General features: G+C 47.4%; 1 long non-coding RNA gene across 1 annotated transcript in view; it reads left to right on the top strand.

The window, feature by feature from the left end:
- Positions 1-2566: 2566 nt before the first annotated feature.
- LOC135975798 (uncharacterized) overlaps positions 2567-15629 on the top strand; it is a 28289-nt gene continuing 15226 nt past the window's right edge. The window contains exon 1 of the long non-coding RNA XR_010592842.1: positions 2567-2677. This is a non-coding gene — a long non-coding RNA (uncharacterized LOC135975798). The remainder of the gene's footprint in view (positions 2678-15629) is intronic.

Raw genomic sequence — 15629 nt, 5'->3', positions numbered from 1 at the left:
GCGCACCAATATGTTGCACGTTAACTGGCCTGTGTAGACCCCACTGATACAGACTGAAAGTTCCCTAATGCACTTTAATTCAGTACTGTTTGGAACAGCACAATGTTAAAGTGCGCTAGGGAACTTTCCATTTTTGCCAGCAGGGTCTACATGGGCCAGTTACAGTTTACGGCACAACATGTTGATGTGCTTTAGAAGTCACACCCCTTTACACTACTAGAGCACTGGAAAGGGGTCTTGTTTAAAAGGAGAATCAGACCCTTGTTGGGCAGATTTTTTTACCCAGTGTTGGTTTCCTGGTGGGAATGAGAGAGAAAGGAATCTTCTGAATAGGTTTCCACCTTTCGGATAATGCAATGCAAGATGTTTGTTTATTGCAAGAAGTTTTAGTGGGGCCGACAGCCTCAGGGCATACACACTCCACTTCAGGCTTTAGATGCTCGGAGATGCATTAGGAACATTTGCCTTGATCTTTTATTACTCTGGTAAATCATTTATTCTGGTCGCCTACTTATGCATTCCCCCTCATCCGCCTTATCAGATATAATGATCGTTGTGTATAGCCCTCTCACCCATGTTCTGCAGATTTGCATACATAGCTCACTGATTATAAACTAACTAATGAACTATAACAGCTCAGCTCCTTTGAAGAACTCCCAGTCTTGTAATGGTAACTTGCCGCCACCTTTTTCAGTAACAGACCAGGTTCAGGTCTGGATTTGGATTTGAACTCCCTTGGCATTCAGGGGGGCTTGAATCGGGCGTATTGTATTGGATCTGTCTTTACTATGTTACTGAATCTTATTGACTCTAAGTGGATCATACAGAATGTACACGGGTGAATGACTGAAAGCTCCTCTCCTCTTCTCTTCCATAGTATGTATTTTGAGTCATTAGCAATGTGTTTCATGACTTCTTCTACAAAGGGCTATCAAGGTCCCCCGGTTACCCAAACGGTTGGCTCCATGGCATTTGTACTGCTTTTAATTGGTATGTCCAGGTACAGGAATTTGGACTGCCAGTGTATGCCATGCCTCTGGGTGTGCCCAGGATTGATGGCAGGTGTGCCGTGTGTATGTGTGTGTGTGTGTGTGTGAGAGAGAGGGGGGGGGGCTGAATGGCAGGCTGTGCATGTTAAAAGCTGTGCAAGCTAGGAATACATATTTAACATGCATTTGGGCTCAGCACTTTTATATTGTGCCACCTTCTGTTTGGGCCCTGCTCTGATCACCTTTTCCAGTCAGATCAAATCGTGTCTCCCCCAGTGACAATGGGGATTGCGGTGAGGAGGGCAGAGATTCAGATTGTTCTATTTCTACCTCTGAAGTCGTTTCCGGGATGCTGGCTCTGTCTCTTCTCACCCTGTCGCTTCCACTGGGGCTGAGTCATTGCATTCAGCGTGCGTGCACTGACACCTCGGAGAGACTTGGCCCGTTCCCTTGTCTCACTTCCACTCTCTTCCAGGGTGGATGCGCGCCCTGGAGGGATGTGGTTTGTCTCAAGACATAAGACGTCCTCCCTCGACGACTATGTTACTTCCACAAGCTACAAAAGGCTGGCAAGAGGGAGAGAGATGCTCCAGTGGTGCCGCTTCCCACTGAGATCCTTGCTAACAAGCCCACGCAGCTGGACCGAGAAACAGGCACCTTTTAATCTCCTCTCAAAAAGACCCAAGCCACCGGAAATTAACAAAGACGCACACACACGCAAACAAGCTGCAGAGAGGACTCAGCGAGGAGGGGAAGAGGGGAAATTATCCAATTAGGTGGGGGGGAGAGAGAGCGAGCCAGCAGGACGCACCTGTCAATCAGGGCAGACAGCTGCAGCTCCCTATACTCTCCTGGCTATCGCTGTACTGACAGCAAAATAGGTAAACAATACAAAAGAAAGCACGAGGCAGTGGCTTTGCTTCCAAGCAGGGTGAGCTGGGACATGATGGGGCTCAGGTCTCAGCAAGTCCAGCGCGCTAAGCAGGGGGTCAGACTAGATGATCATAATGGTCCCTCCTGCCTTAAAATCTGTGAGGCTAGGCACATGTTACCTTCCCATCACTTTGGGGAACTGGCCTTCTGATCTATCCATCTGTCCTATCTCTCCATCTCTTCCCCCACCCTTCAGGTTCTAATATTGGTGCCCATCACACCTTTATCTGCCCTCTGCCCTAGGACTTGGGCTCACACCCAGAGTTGACACTGCAGAAGGATGCTGCTGTGTTATGAGGCCTGCCCTTCGGATGAGGCGCTAACCTGTGAGATCCCTTCGGCCTGATTGGTGGGTTTGCCCCTAGGAGACATGATGACTGACTCCATGGTGCTTTTGGGAAGGAGGAAGGGATAACATCAGTATCCTGGCTACGATCTCAGTAAAACAGCTTCTAATCAACCCTGACTTGACAGTTGCATTGATCTGGTTGCACTGGTTTGAAAGCCTGGTACAATCTGGGTGTGAAAGTAGCCATACGATGCCAAATTCTGTTCTATAGAGGCTCCTACCCCTCTGGTATCCTGTGTAATTTTGTAAGGTTTGTGGCTGAACGAGGAAAGGAAATTTTTCTTTCTCCTCCTTTCAGATCCCTGTTAGAAGACACCCCATGCTCCCTGCTGATATACGTTTCAACCGCAAGCAAAGAAAGGTCTTGAGAGCTCAAGTCAACTGTGAGATGGGACCAATGCACACGGTATGCCATGGGGCTTCCTTGATGTTTGCCTGTCAGAGTGCAAGATCCACTCATTCATGTGCGTGATAACTGTGATTAACGGCACGCACAGGGCATCTGAGCATTTGAGAGTGTACCTGTGGTTTGGGGGGGCCATGTGAGAGTGCAGATGACAATGTGCATATGCGTGCATATGTGTGCAATGTGCGTCTGGCTCTTTAGAGCTATTTGAGGTTGAGCGTAAAGGGGGTTGGACTCTAGTCTCTGTTACACCAGTGTCAATGGAGAATAGAGCTTAATGGAATTGCTTCAGATTTGCATGATTGTAGCTCAGAAGCGGAATTTGCTCCCTTACTCTGTGTGTTTGTACACATTTGTGTTCAAGTGCTTAGAAATGGTTGCATGTGCTGGGTCTTCAAATGTGCGTGTCTGCTTGGAAATGCATGAATGGGTATTCTTGTCTACATGTGTGTTCATGTATGTGCCTTAGCAGGTGCATGTGTTTTGAGGCGTGTGTGTGCCTATTACGGGTGTGGGTGGGTGAGGTTCTATGGCCTGCCATGTGCTGGTCAGACGAGATGATCACGATGGTCCCTTCTGGCTTTAAAAGTCTGAGTGACATTCATCTGTGTTAAAAATGTTTTTTTTTCCCCTTTTGTGTGTGCCTCCATGCCAATTTATCCGGGTGGAAGTTCCTGCTGTGTGCATATGTGCATGTATCATAGGTCCCTGTCTGTGTGCCTGATTGGTTGGTTTTGGTGGGTTCCATATATGTGTGTTTTGGGGACTGATACAAGCATAAGGGTTGGTGTGTCATTGTGCCCATGTGAGCATTCATGTGGTTGTACACAAGCTTGTGTGTCTGGGTCAGCATTTTTGTTTGGGAAATACAGTAGAGGAGAGTCATACAACTGTAGAGCTGGAAGGGACCTAGAGAAATCATCAAGTCCAGCACTCTGCCCTGAGGCAGGACCAAGTAAAACTAGACCATCCCTGACAGGTGTTTGTCCAACCTGTTCTTAAAAACCTCCACTGGTGGGGTTCCACGCCCACCTTGGAATCTTAGTACAGAGCTTAACCACCCTTTGAGTTAGAATGACTTTCCTAACATCTAACCTAAATCCCCCTTGCTGCAAATTATGCCCATTGCTTCTTGTCCTACCTTCGGTGGACGTGGAGAACAATTAATTGATCACTGTCCTCTTTATAGCAGCCCTTAACGTATTTGAGAACTGTTATCAGCTCACCACTCAGTCTTCTTTTCTCAAGACTAAACATGCCCAGTTTTTTTAACCTTTCCTCATAGGTCAGGTTTTCAAAACCTTTGATCGTTTTTTGTTGCTCTCCTCTGGAGTGTCTTCAATTAATCCACATCTTTCCTGAAGTGTGGTGTCCAGGATGAGACACAATACTCCAGCTGAGGCCTCACCAGTGCTGAGTAGAGCGGAACAATTACCTCCCATGTCTTATATACCACACTCCTGTTAACACACCCCGTAATATTAGCTGTCTTCATAGCTGCATCACACTATTGACTCATATTCAATTTGTGGTCCACTATAACCCCCAGATCCTTTTCAGCAATGTGACCACCTAGCCAGTTATTCTCCATTTTGTAGTTGTGCATCTGATTTTTCCCTTCCTACTTTGCACTTGTTTTCATTTATTGTTGAATTCAGACCAATTCTCAAATTTAAGACCATTTTGAATTCTTATCCTGTCCCCCAAAGTGTTTGCAACCCCTCCCAGCTTGGTGTCATCTGCAAATTGTATAAGCTCACTCTCCACTCTATTATCTGAGTCACTGGACTGACCCCTTTGGGACCCCACTAGTTATGCCCTCCCATTGATAACTGCTCTTTTGAGTAAAGTCTTTCAACCAGATGTGCATCCACCTTGTAGTAATTTCATCTAGACCACATTTCCCTAGTTTGTTTATGAGGATGTCATGTGGGACTGTGTCCAAAGCCTTATTAAAATCAATATATGTCACATCTACTGCTTCCCACACATCCAATAGGCCAGTAACCCTGTTAAAGAAGGAAATTAGGTTGGTTAGGCATGAATTGTTCTTGACAAATCCATGCTGGATATTCCTTATAACCCTATTATCCTCCAGACACTTACAAACTGGTTGTTGAGTAGTTTGTTCCAGTATCTTTCCAAGTATCAAAGTTAGGCTGATTAGTTTATTATTCCCTGGGTCCTCTTTCTTCCCCTTTTGCAAGATAGGTACTAGGTTTGTGTTTCTCCAGTCTTCTGGGACCTCACATATCCTCTAGGAGTTCTCAAAGATAATTAGGGGTTCTGAGATTGCTTCAGCTAGTTCCTTAAGTACCCTCGGATGAATGTCATCAGGGCCTGCCAACTTGAATGCATCCAACTTATCTAAATATTCTTTAACCTGATTTTTCCCTATTTTGGCTTGCATCTCTTCCCCTTCGTTGTTAATATTGTGTTGAGTATTTGGTCACCATTCACCTTATTAGTGAAGAGTGGAGCAAAATAAGCATTAAGCATCTCCACTTTCTTGATGTCCTCAGTTATTAGCTCTCCTTCTCCACTAAGTAGAGGACCTACTCTTTCCTTTGTCTTTCTCTTGCTCCTAATGTATTTAAAGAACCTCTTCTTCTTACCTTTTATGTCCCTTGCTAGAAGAAGGATGGCACGGTGACTATGGGCACTTGCCTATGTCACGGGATACTTGGGTTCAATTTCCTGCTCCCTCACAAACTTCCTGATGTTGGCGTGACAGAGATGGCAATTTCCTGGAGACTTGGGAAACCTTATTGAATTAAGTTTAAGTATCTTTAGGTTCCATTGTATTAGATGAATCGTTTATGTATTATATTATTGTGGGCTGGGATTGTAAGTAACCTCTTGAGGGAGGAGATGGGAGGCATGGTGGTTGAAAGGACTATAGTGAAAATGTGCCAGACAAGAATGGACTTTTAGGACTATACATGTGAAGTGGCTTGCCTGGGGAATGCCTGGGGAGGGGGGAATACAAATTCCCTACCTCCAGTTATGCAAAACCCCAGCCTTATGATGCTTTGCCCTGAAGAGAGGGGTTTTTGTCTGCTGATCACCAGTTACATGAGGCCAAGATCAAAGGCCCAAGTTGGATAAGGGAACGACTGAACTATTCCTGGTGATTCTGGTTCTGAATCTGAGACAGTTATGAACTTGTAATCATGGAGAAAACCCAATTGTGGGTTTTGAAGGACTGATGCCTACAGAGCCTGAGGATGGAGTTGGGGTGATTTCTGGCAAGCTTTTTAGCATCCCTGGAGGTTCTTTTATTATTTTAAATACGTTTTCTCTTTAATGCTTTCACCTTAAGAATAAATGCGCTTGCTGGCTGTGTGGTAACCTGTGACTGCTGGCAGTTATAGCTGTTCATAGCCTTCGGAGAGCTGGCCTCCTTAAACTACCTGGTTTGCTGGGAATATCATGGTGTAGGCAGGGAGTTGAGCAGCTTGGAAAGGAGGGAGAGACACATGAGTCTGTACCTGAGAGAGCTGACTGCTAAGGAGCTGGGAGCCTAGAGTGAGTGCCCTTGAGGGACCATCCACTGGGAATACAGGTCCAGTTGCTTTGAACTGTGACAACTGGGTCAAGTCATTTAGCCTCCCTGTGCCTCTGTTCCCCTTCTGTAAAATGAGGATAATGGCACTTCCCTATTTCAGAAGAGTGTTGTGAAGGTCAATGCATCAAAGATTGTGAGGTGCTTTGCTACTACTCGAATGTGTACCATAGCCTGTCATGCATTTTGAGTGCAGGGGCAAACCCCTTCTTTTACTGCTGGCAGCTTGTGGGGCAAGCAGCACATTGTCCTTGAGCATCTGCCCTGGTGTAGGGCAGGATAGCTCGTTTCAGGCCAGGAGAGAGGCTCTGCTGGCCCATGTCACTGCTGCTCTGAAAAAGAGCAGTCTGTGCCCCTGACTAGCATGGGATGCCAACCACAGCATGTTTGAGAGCTGGCTGGAGGCCCGGTCTCTCTCAGCCAGCAGTCCACATGCTCTTGGGGCCGCTATTTGTCAGTCAGCTTGGTGTAGGCAGGCTTCGCTCTTTGCCAGTGTTTGAGCAGTAGGTAGAGACTTCTGCACTGCTGCTGTGTGCATGAGTGAAGGGGTTAAGGCTCTCTATGCCATCTTACCTCCTCCACCCCACCAATTACATCCTGGGGAGACGGTGGCCATAAGGGGGTCTGCAAATATATGTGTCTTTGTTTCCGCAAGTGTGTGTTGGTATGGTGGTGGGTGCATGCATGAGTTTATAATAAGTGTGAACCGGAGCTTTCTTGTGTGTTGAGGAATGCACACGTATGTGTTGACTGTGTGTGTGGGGGCAGGTGTGTTTGTGTTTATGGTATGGATATGTGGGTTTCTGTGTGTGTGTTGTTCACACATATCTGATAGCAGCAAATAATGTCACCTCCCGACCTGGAAGATACCACAACGTTCTCCCATCCCTCCCAGGATTAAAAACAACAACAAACAGCGGAGATACAGGAGGAGCTGCTCCAATTCTCCTTTAAAGAGCAGTTAGCAAATTGGCAGCCCCCAGTGCATGCTGGATCCAAGTTCACTTTTGCATTGGGGCTCAGAGAAGAGAGAAGCAACGATTCGTTTGCCACTGCCCTCGAGCCAGGAAACCTAAGCTTGGCGACTTTCCAAGGCCACGGCACATTCATATCTAAAGAGAGTGTCAGGCAATTGCTCACACGCACAGACAGACACACACACAAAGAGGGAACGGTAGGATGGGGTATTTTCAAAGCACCACAGCGGTTAAGATGCAGAGACAATCTCGAGTTTTCAGGCCATGGCTGTCAGGCTGCTGTGCTATATTCATCACCCCCCACTCCATGGTGATAAAAATTTACACAGCCAATGAAACGAAGATTAATTTCATGTGAAAAGCTGACAGAATGGCCCATGTCATTGCTTTATTTATGCCAGCACTCAGTAACTCCGTGCAAGTTCCATCGAGGTGGCAGACACCCCGTCCCCTTGAGCCATCTCTTCTCCTCTCTAATGATGCCACCGTTTTGACAAAACCGAGCAACGCAGCCGGTATGTGCGAAGTTGGAATTAATTTTCTTCTGAAAGGTCAAGTATGTTAATGAGCTTTTGGCTGCCTGTGTTTGCTTTCTTGTCTTTATTTTTTTTTTAATAGGGAAGAAGGAAAAGAGGAGTGAAAAAAGGGGGGAAAGGCAGAAAGAAAGAAACTGCAGGCCGTATAAGCACCTGTTTTATTTTTCTCATCTGCTCTTCACATTACTGGGCTCGGGCTGTGGCAGGAAAAGGCAGTAAGGGGGCTAATGGTATCGGTGGACTTCTGCGAAGGCTGCTTGGAGGGTTGAGAGCGGCTGTGGAGGACACACATGGCGGAGGCGGTGTAACCTGGCACCAGGGAGGTGAATTACACCTACAGTGCACTTGAGGAATTGGTGAAGCAGCTGACCCTCCTGTAGCAGGGTTGTGTGTATGTTGGGAGGCAGAGAGTGAAGGAAAGGGTAAGATTGTTGGAAAGAAAGAGGGCTGGCCAGCAAGAATGTAATGAGAGAAATGCCATGGGGGGCCAGGCATACAGACAGGATGGCATGTGTTGGGGTCAATGTGGGGGGCATAGGCAGATGGAAAAAGCAGTTGTCCCCATCTCTTATATTTGCCATGGACTATTAGACCTATGTGGGCTGCCCCCTTTTATCCTCCAAATCCCTCCCTTGATTCCTAAGAGTTGATTCTGCCACGTTCACACATTGAGTAGCACCTTAGGAGTCTTGTTGGTTTCAGTGGGACTTCTTGTGGGATCAAACTTTGATCAGCATGAATAAAGGTGGCAGAGCTGGGCTGAATGGGTATGTCTACCCAGCAAAGAGAAACCCGCAGCTGCCCTATGCCAGCCGACTCGGGTCACAGGGCTCGGGCTGCAGGGCAGTAGACATGGGACCCTCACCCTGCAGGGTCCTAGAGTCCAGGCTCCAGCCCAAGCCCGGAAGGCTACACAGCAATGAACCAGCCCTGCAGTCTGAACCCTGCAACCCCGAGTCGGCTGGGGTGGGCCAGCCATGGGTTTTTCTTTGCTGCGTTGACATATCCTAAATAGCCCACTCAAAGAGCGAGTGTGTTCTAGCAAATTGCAGCAAGCAAATGGGAATCATGAAGCCTCCGTTCTAATCCTGGCTGCTCCACTGACTTTTTGTGCAACCTTGGACTAGATATTTAGGCTCATATTTCCAAAACCACGGTTCAGCCACACAGGCATTGGGAATTCACGAGTGCTCATGGACCCTGTTTTTGCAATATAAGACCTGCTTTGTTGCTGTATTCTCCCTGCCCACACCCCGCGTTGCGCAGGCTGTTTCCCTGGTTCATCCATTCCTGGGGCTCTGGTTGTGATCTGGTCACTTCTCATAAGCTCTGCTGGGTTAGGCCTGACCAGCACTTGACTGAAACCTTAGGTGCTGCCCAAAGTGGCATTGTTGACCTTGGATGTCATATACGTCGATGTGCTTGCTTAGGTGTAAGGATGAATGATGCAGAATGTAAAAATGCAACGGTCATGCATGGACTATTTAAGAGTGTCCTTAACTCAGAATGATCCTTGCTTTAAATTTGAAACAACTGATTCTTACATACAAGTCCTCATCTATGTATGAACCACCAGTCCCCAACACACACACACATTTGCCCTCTGAGTCAGTACTGCCCCAATCTTATTGACTTTCAATTGATTTACAGTGAGACTTGTGTTTCTAAGTCACTTTGATCTTCTGAAAACCCTGTCCACAAACCATTGTGCTGTGCTCTCTCTCTCTCTCTCTCTCACTCTCTTAATCTAATCTAAGGTCTCAGCAATCGGATATCTAAGTCTCTCTTCTGTAGAGTTACTGTGCCCTGTTTCACAGCTACTATGTTCCACTCCAGAGGTGGTTGCATTTAAATGGTGAGTGGGAGTGATTTGGGATAAGCATCGCTCCACAGCAATGGAATTATCTAACACATTTCAGGGACAAATGATGTTTAGTCATAGAAATGTAGGGCTGGAAGAGGTCATCTAGTCCAGGCTCCTGCCCTGTGTCATGATCAAGTCAACCTAGACCATCCCTGACAGGTGTTTGTCCAGCCTGTTCTTAAATGCCTCCACTGATGGGGATTCCACAGCCTCCCTTGGAAACCTGCTTTAGAGCTTAAAAAACTTGATTGATCAATTCATCAATTCAAGCAAAGAAAAAAAAGATATACAAAGTGTCCAGTATTCAGTACTGTGCCCGCTATTCAGGAGAACTGGAGCCGGGGACAGTTAGTGATCTCTGTGCTGACACTGACTCTGCAAAATTACCAGTGCCAGATGTTCAAGGCAGCTCAGGGCTGGATTGTCGAGGGCTCAGCGCCCCACAGCTGGGGCCAGGTTTTCAAAGGAATTCAGCTCCCAGCAGCTCCCATCATGCCTCTCGTGGCCAGATTTTCAAAGGGACTCAGCTTTTAATATGCTGAGCAATTCTGAAAATCCCGCTTCTTATTTCGGGGCCTAAATGGGAGCAGAGCACTTTTGCAAATGTGACCCATGCAGTACAGCAGAGCAATGGCTCTTCTTCCTTGTAGACTCCTGGTACCATTCCTCTCTGTTTTAGGGACCGTTATCAACCTGCCTTAGCATAATGTCCCGTGTGCTGCAGCTCGTGGCTTGTTCCACATTCGGTCTGTCTCTCATTCCATTTTCTCTCCCCTCATGGGAGAGCAGTGGCGCCTGGAACAGAAAGGTCAGCACAGAGGTTACCCAAGTCTCTCTGGGTCTTAAGGCTTCCAGCTTTGCTAAGCAGAGCGGCCAACATTTTCTCCACCACAGAACCTAACATCTCTCTCTCCCAAGACCTTAGTCTTCTCCTTGGTGGGAATCTGACCATGGCATGAAGCTGCAGAGGGGCCGTTTAGGGGCTTTAGTTACTAAAGCAATTCACTCCTTTGCTGATTAGTGTTTTAAAATTGAAGGGCTAGAAAATTAATCCTCTGAAAGGCAAAAACCCCAAGTAAGGGTGGTAAAAGATAATGTCATTGCAGAAACAGTGCAGAGGGAGGAGCAGATACAGAGCAGGGCAGGAGGAGGAATAGCTGGATCCAGGGGAAAAGGAACCGGATCAAGGGAAGCAACCTGAGAGTGGCAGCTGGAGAGAGGAAGATGGAGTAAGAGCAGGATACAGAGAAAGAGATCTGAACCAGGGCCTGGATATAGAGAAACGAAGCAGGAGCCAGACAGAGGGAGATGGCTCAGGGGTGAAAGTCAGAAAGGGACGGATGTGATGGGCTTAACTCCTTCTATTCATAAGCGCCCCTTAGAAACTTGCCATGAGACTCCCTTCTGGCACAAGATTGGTAGGGACGTTGGGCCAGATCCTCTGCTCTATTTCCCTAGGCTAGATGGAGACCCCAGTAAACCACTTTCTGGGATGTATCTTACAGCACCATACATATCACATTGGGATCTGGCACACTGTTTGCCAGTTATTTGTAGGGTTGCCAGTTTTGGTTGGATGTATTCCTGGAGGTTTCATCACATGGCATACTCTTTAATTAAAGATTAATCTTTAATTCCTGGAGACTCCAGGGCAATCCTGGAGGATTGGCAACTCCAGTTATTTGCTATGGGCCAGGAAGGGAAGCTGAGTACATAACTCTTCTATTGTTGTAGCACCCTGCATGGAACTTGGAGGGAGGAGGAGAAGTTGCCGGAGGGAAGAGTTTGGAGGCAGCACCAGAAAGCCAGTCTGTGTGCACATGGCTGGAATGCTATGTGCAGTTGCAGCACTTCTATAAATAGTTTGCTTGATAAGGAAGCAGTTTAGTTTTAGAAATATGGAGTCCTCTCCTGTTATTACCCAGCATGCAGTACATGAAACAATTGTATGTTCCATAGCAACATTGTTTTTTATTTAGATGTGAGTTTATTTAAAGCAAACCCCAAATCCTCATATTAAAAGTCCAAGGGTCCTTTTTACTTGTTTTTACATGGTTGTTAGTTATGCCCTTGACAGCACTCCTTCAGTGGTGCCACTAGTTGAACAGAGGGTCAGACACTGAAAAGGAAAAGGAAATGAAAAAAGCATCAAGTGTTTCTCCTGGAGCCAGGAGGGTGAGAATCTTTGTGTGGCTGATGTGCCATGCTGTGTGGGGCCTGGGGAAGCACTGCTATCAGCTTACTTCTGTGGTACCCCACGTTACCTGATCTGCCAGACTTCAAGGGCATCAGTTTCAGGGGATATGGCGCTCTAGGTAGGTGGCAAAGTGCATGAAAAGTGGGGCGGAGAGGAGAAGGAGGGTGTGGAAGTGAACAAGGGGGAGCCCTAAATCTCTCACTGGTTGAAAATCAGATATGATGGTCTCCCCACTTCTGCTCACTTGCTAAGATGCAAAAGTCACAGGGGAGGGGAGGGTTGGGTGGGGCTTCAGCTAGATCGAATGTAATGTTTTGCTAGATGCAGCAACAGAGCGCTTCCCAGCTATCAGCTGGTGCTTTCACTCACACACATCTGTGATTGATGGGCAGAGAGTATAAACACCTCATTAGTGCTGTAATTCACTGGTTAGAGCTCAGAATCTGCTGTGGGAGAGAGGGGGAAAGGGTTCAGAAACTTTAATAAAGAAAAAAAAAATGAAGCCGGAGAAGACCGGATCTAAAGGCCACACAAATCATTGCGGGGAGTTATCCGACGCACTTTGAAAACTTTAATTGCTGGTAATGGCCAACCTGTTGGGTGGTATTTTATTAACACTAATAGATTTTTACGGGATATTTCTCACGTTGCTCTCCCAGAGCCTGAGGAATACATTAAATATTAAAAGTTAATGCTCTTGGTTGCTGTTTCAAGGATGCCCTGCTGATAACGAGCTTTCCCGCAAGTTAGGAGCTGGGAGAAAACATGAGCCACTCTTGCCGTTTTCGACCTCTGCAGTAATAATGAGGGGAATGCTTGGAGCGTAAGTGGCACCTTCCAATTGAGGATCTGAAAGCCATGTCCAAATGTTCATGAATGAAGCATCACGGGTGTGATCCCTGGTTTACCGATGGATAAGGGAAGCACAAAGGTGCCCAAATCCCAGTGAAAATCAAAGGACCTAACTCCCTGAGGCTCCTTGAGGTTAAGTCACCCAAGCCAACTGCTGAGGCAGGAGCAGAAACGAAGCGTTCTGTTTCGTAGCCAGGCCCCCATGTACAATGTGAATGTACTGACACGCCGCAGTTGCATTTTGATAAATATGTTGCATTTACTCTTGCTGGTGACACATAAATGGCCAGGTATCTGGAGCAGCGGGAAAGGGGCCCAGCAGTGGCAGAAGAGGCCATATAAAATGTGGGTACCTAGGCGAGGTTTTCAGGTGTCGGTACTTGCCTTGGAGATGTGCCATGTACCCCAGAGCACCTTAGGAAGGAAACTATCAGGCTATCTGGGCAGCTAAGGAAAAGGCATCCGGGCAGCAGCCAAAGAAGGGAAAGAAAACACTGGGAGCCTTATGGGTAGGGTAGCTGGAGATAGAGTTAGGGTTCCTATGGGTAGATCTCCACACCCTAGGATTAGAGTTCGTATGGGTAGGGTATTTGAAGCTGAGGTTAGGTTTCCTATTGGTAGTGGGTTTTGGAGCCAAACAGGCTAGAAGGTGGCTAAACTGAGGCAAGCAAGGCTAAGTGGGTTGCCCAAGCCCACTGGGTGAGATAGTGGAGAAGCCAGGAATAGAACCCAGGAGTCCTTACTCATTAACCTCATCAAAAATGGAACCTATAATTCATCCTTGGTGCCCAGTGCTGCAGCTCCAGCAGTGGTGGCAATGATGGAAGTAGTACTGTAGACAGTACTTAAACCAAGAGCCCTGCCTCAGCCCACCTGTCTATACTACATCTTCCACCAGTTATGCCACTGGTGCTGAATGATGGGTCCGAGTGGTTTTGCAGCCAGGTTCTTGTGCCGGGATGACCTGAAATGAGCAGCAGCACCAATCCCCTCTTGACTAGAGTCAGCACAGAGCATTCAGCAATCATCCAGCCTTCCAGGCCTATCAGGCTGAAGGAGCAGCTTCTTCATGCCTGTTGGACAGGCTGCAGGCTGGATCTTAAATAGAACTTGTCGAACTGTTAGCAGCAAACAGCCCATTTCCTGTTCATGAATGGGCTCTAAACAGTCTGATTTGTACACATATTTTTGCGATTGTTCTAGAAATGCTTTGGGCCTGGTCTGCCATTTCTTGGCACTTCTTGTCACCATTGACACCTGTGCACTGGGAGTGCAAAGCACTTCTCGCTCTACTTGGGCAGCATTTTCCACCCACTTCTGCATTGGTTTGCTCCAGCTGCTTTGCACGGCTCTAGCTTAACCTGGCCAGTTAAGGTAGGTTCCCAACTGCTTTGGAGTGGTGCAAAGCATAGCAGTGAATCTGTCCCCTGGAATCTGGATCTGAGAGCCCAGATCCATCGTGAGCCATGTGACTCTGTGGAGCAGCCTGCAAAGATCGAAAGTTGTCCTCTGTTGTGGAAGGTGGATCTCGGGACTGCGGATGGACAGACTGGAGTGCTGCAGCTGCCAGCAGGCTCCGATTGCTGGTGAGATACAATGGAAGCATTAAACACGAGCTCTCCCTGCCTTAATGAAAAGTACATCACTGTGACACTGGGGTGGAGACAGGCAAAACTGGGCATGGTTTTGACTCTGAAGAGCTTGTTGCTCGGGTCGGGGAGAGGTGGGAGGTTTGGAATGGGATCCGATGTTAGCCAGGGATCCAGGGAGTATTTAGATAAATGGTTCTGAGCCCAGTTCTATCCAGGAGAAACTCCATCACTTCACCCCTATGAACAGGGCTACATTAAGGCACAGGTACTCCAGGCCTTTTCCTAGGGCCCCAGCTCCTGGAGTCATGGGACGGCATGAGAATTTCAGCTTTCACTTTAAAAAATGTAAATTTCTAACCTTCACAGTTGCAAAGAAAAACTTGAAAATGGGACTTGAGTGGAACTGATGCAGTGACATCTGCTCCCAAGCAGTAGGGAGGGACCCTACGACCAATCCTGGTGAGGGACACAAGAGGGCCCCAGGGTGTGGCCCCTGCATCTCTGGAAGGGCAAGGGAATGAGTCTCACTGGCACTCAAGACTGTGGCATCAAGCCACGGTGCAGTGTGAGCCACAGGGCCAGAGCCCTGGGGGCAGGCACGTCTAGGGCCCTGGATTGCCTTAATCTGCCCCAGACCATGAGGCTTAATGATGATCTGAGCTGTGGTCTTCTCTCTGCTCTGAAGGAAGAAAGGATCTGAGTCTGAGACGGTGCTTAGAGAATGAGGGGGAGCGAGTGAGAGGCGGTTTTACAGACTCTTCATTTCCAAAGGGTAGATCTATTGACTCCAAAGTTCCAGGACTTGCCTTGGTGCTAGACTGCAGTTTAGCAATAAAACAGCCTTATTTACTTAACAGGAATCGACTGCTGTATTCACCCCCTTCCCGCCCCAGCCCTCAGCTTCTCCCAACCCTCCCTCCCATGCAATAACTACAGCTTTTCCTGATTGACCCCAGAGGCTTTTGAAAAACCTTTTTACTTAAACATATATTGACCTCAGCCTTGCTGCCTGGTGAATTATGTCACAGCTGGCAATCTAGAAATCATAAATTAGCCCTCAAACCTGTGGAACTGTCTGCTAATGACACAGATTCGAGCCTTTGTCGATGGGAGCTGTACCAGGTGCCTCCAAAGCTCTGCCGACCTAGAGAGATGCCCTTTTTATTCCTTCTCTACAAATCACTCACTGGGACCTGTAATTTTTTTATTCTCCTCCCACTCCTCCCCCAGTCTTTCTTCCTTAGCACCCTGCACAAAATGTTATGACCTGGTTTAGCCCACCCTCCAAAGGGAAAGGAAAGAGAGACATCATCGTCTTGGGGAGTGTTACTTTTACAGGGGGCTTCTTTCTTTCTTTTCTTTCTTGCTA

The sequence above is a fragment of the Chrysemys picta genome, chromosome 15 (assembly GCF_011386835.1).
Source record: "Chrysemys picta bellii isolate R12L10 chromosome 15, ASM1138683v2, whole genome shotgun sequence".
NCBI classification, from domain to species: domain Eukaryota; kingdom Metazoa; phylum Chordata; order Testudines; family Emydidae; genus Chrysemys; species Chrysemys picta.
The sequence above is the reverse complement of the archived record's forward strand: the minus strand, read 5'-3'. Positions and strand labels throughout refer to the sequence as shown.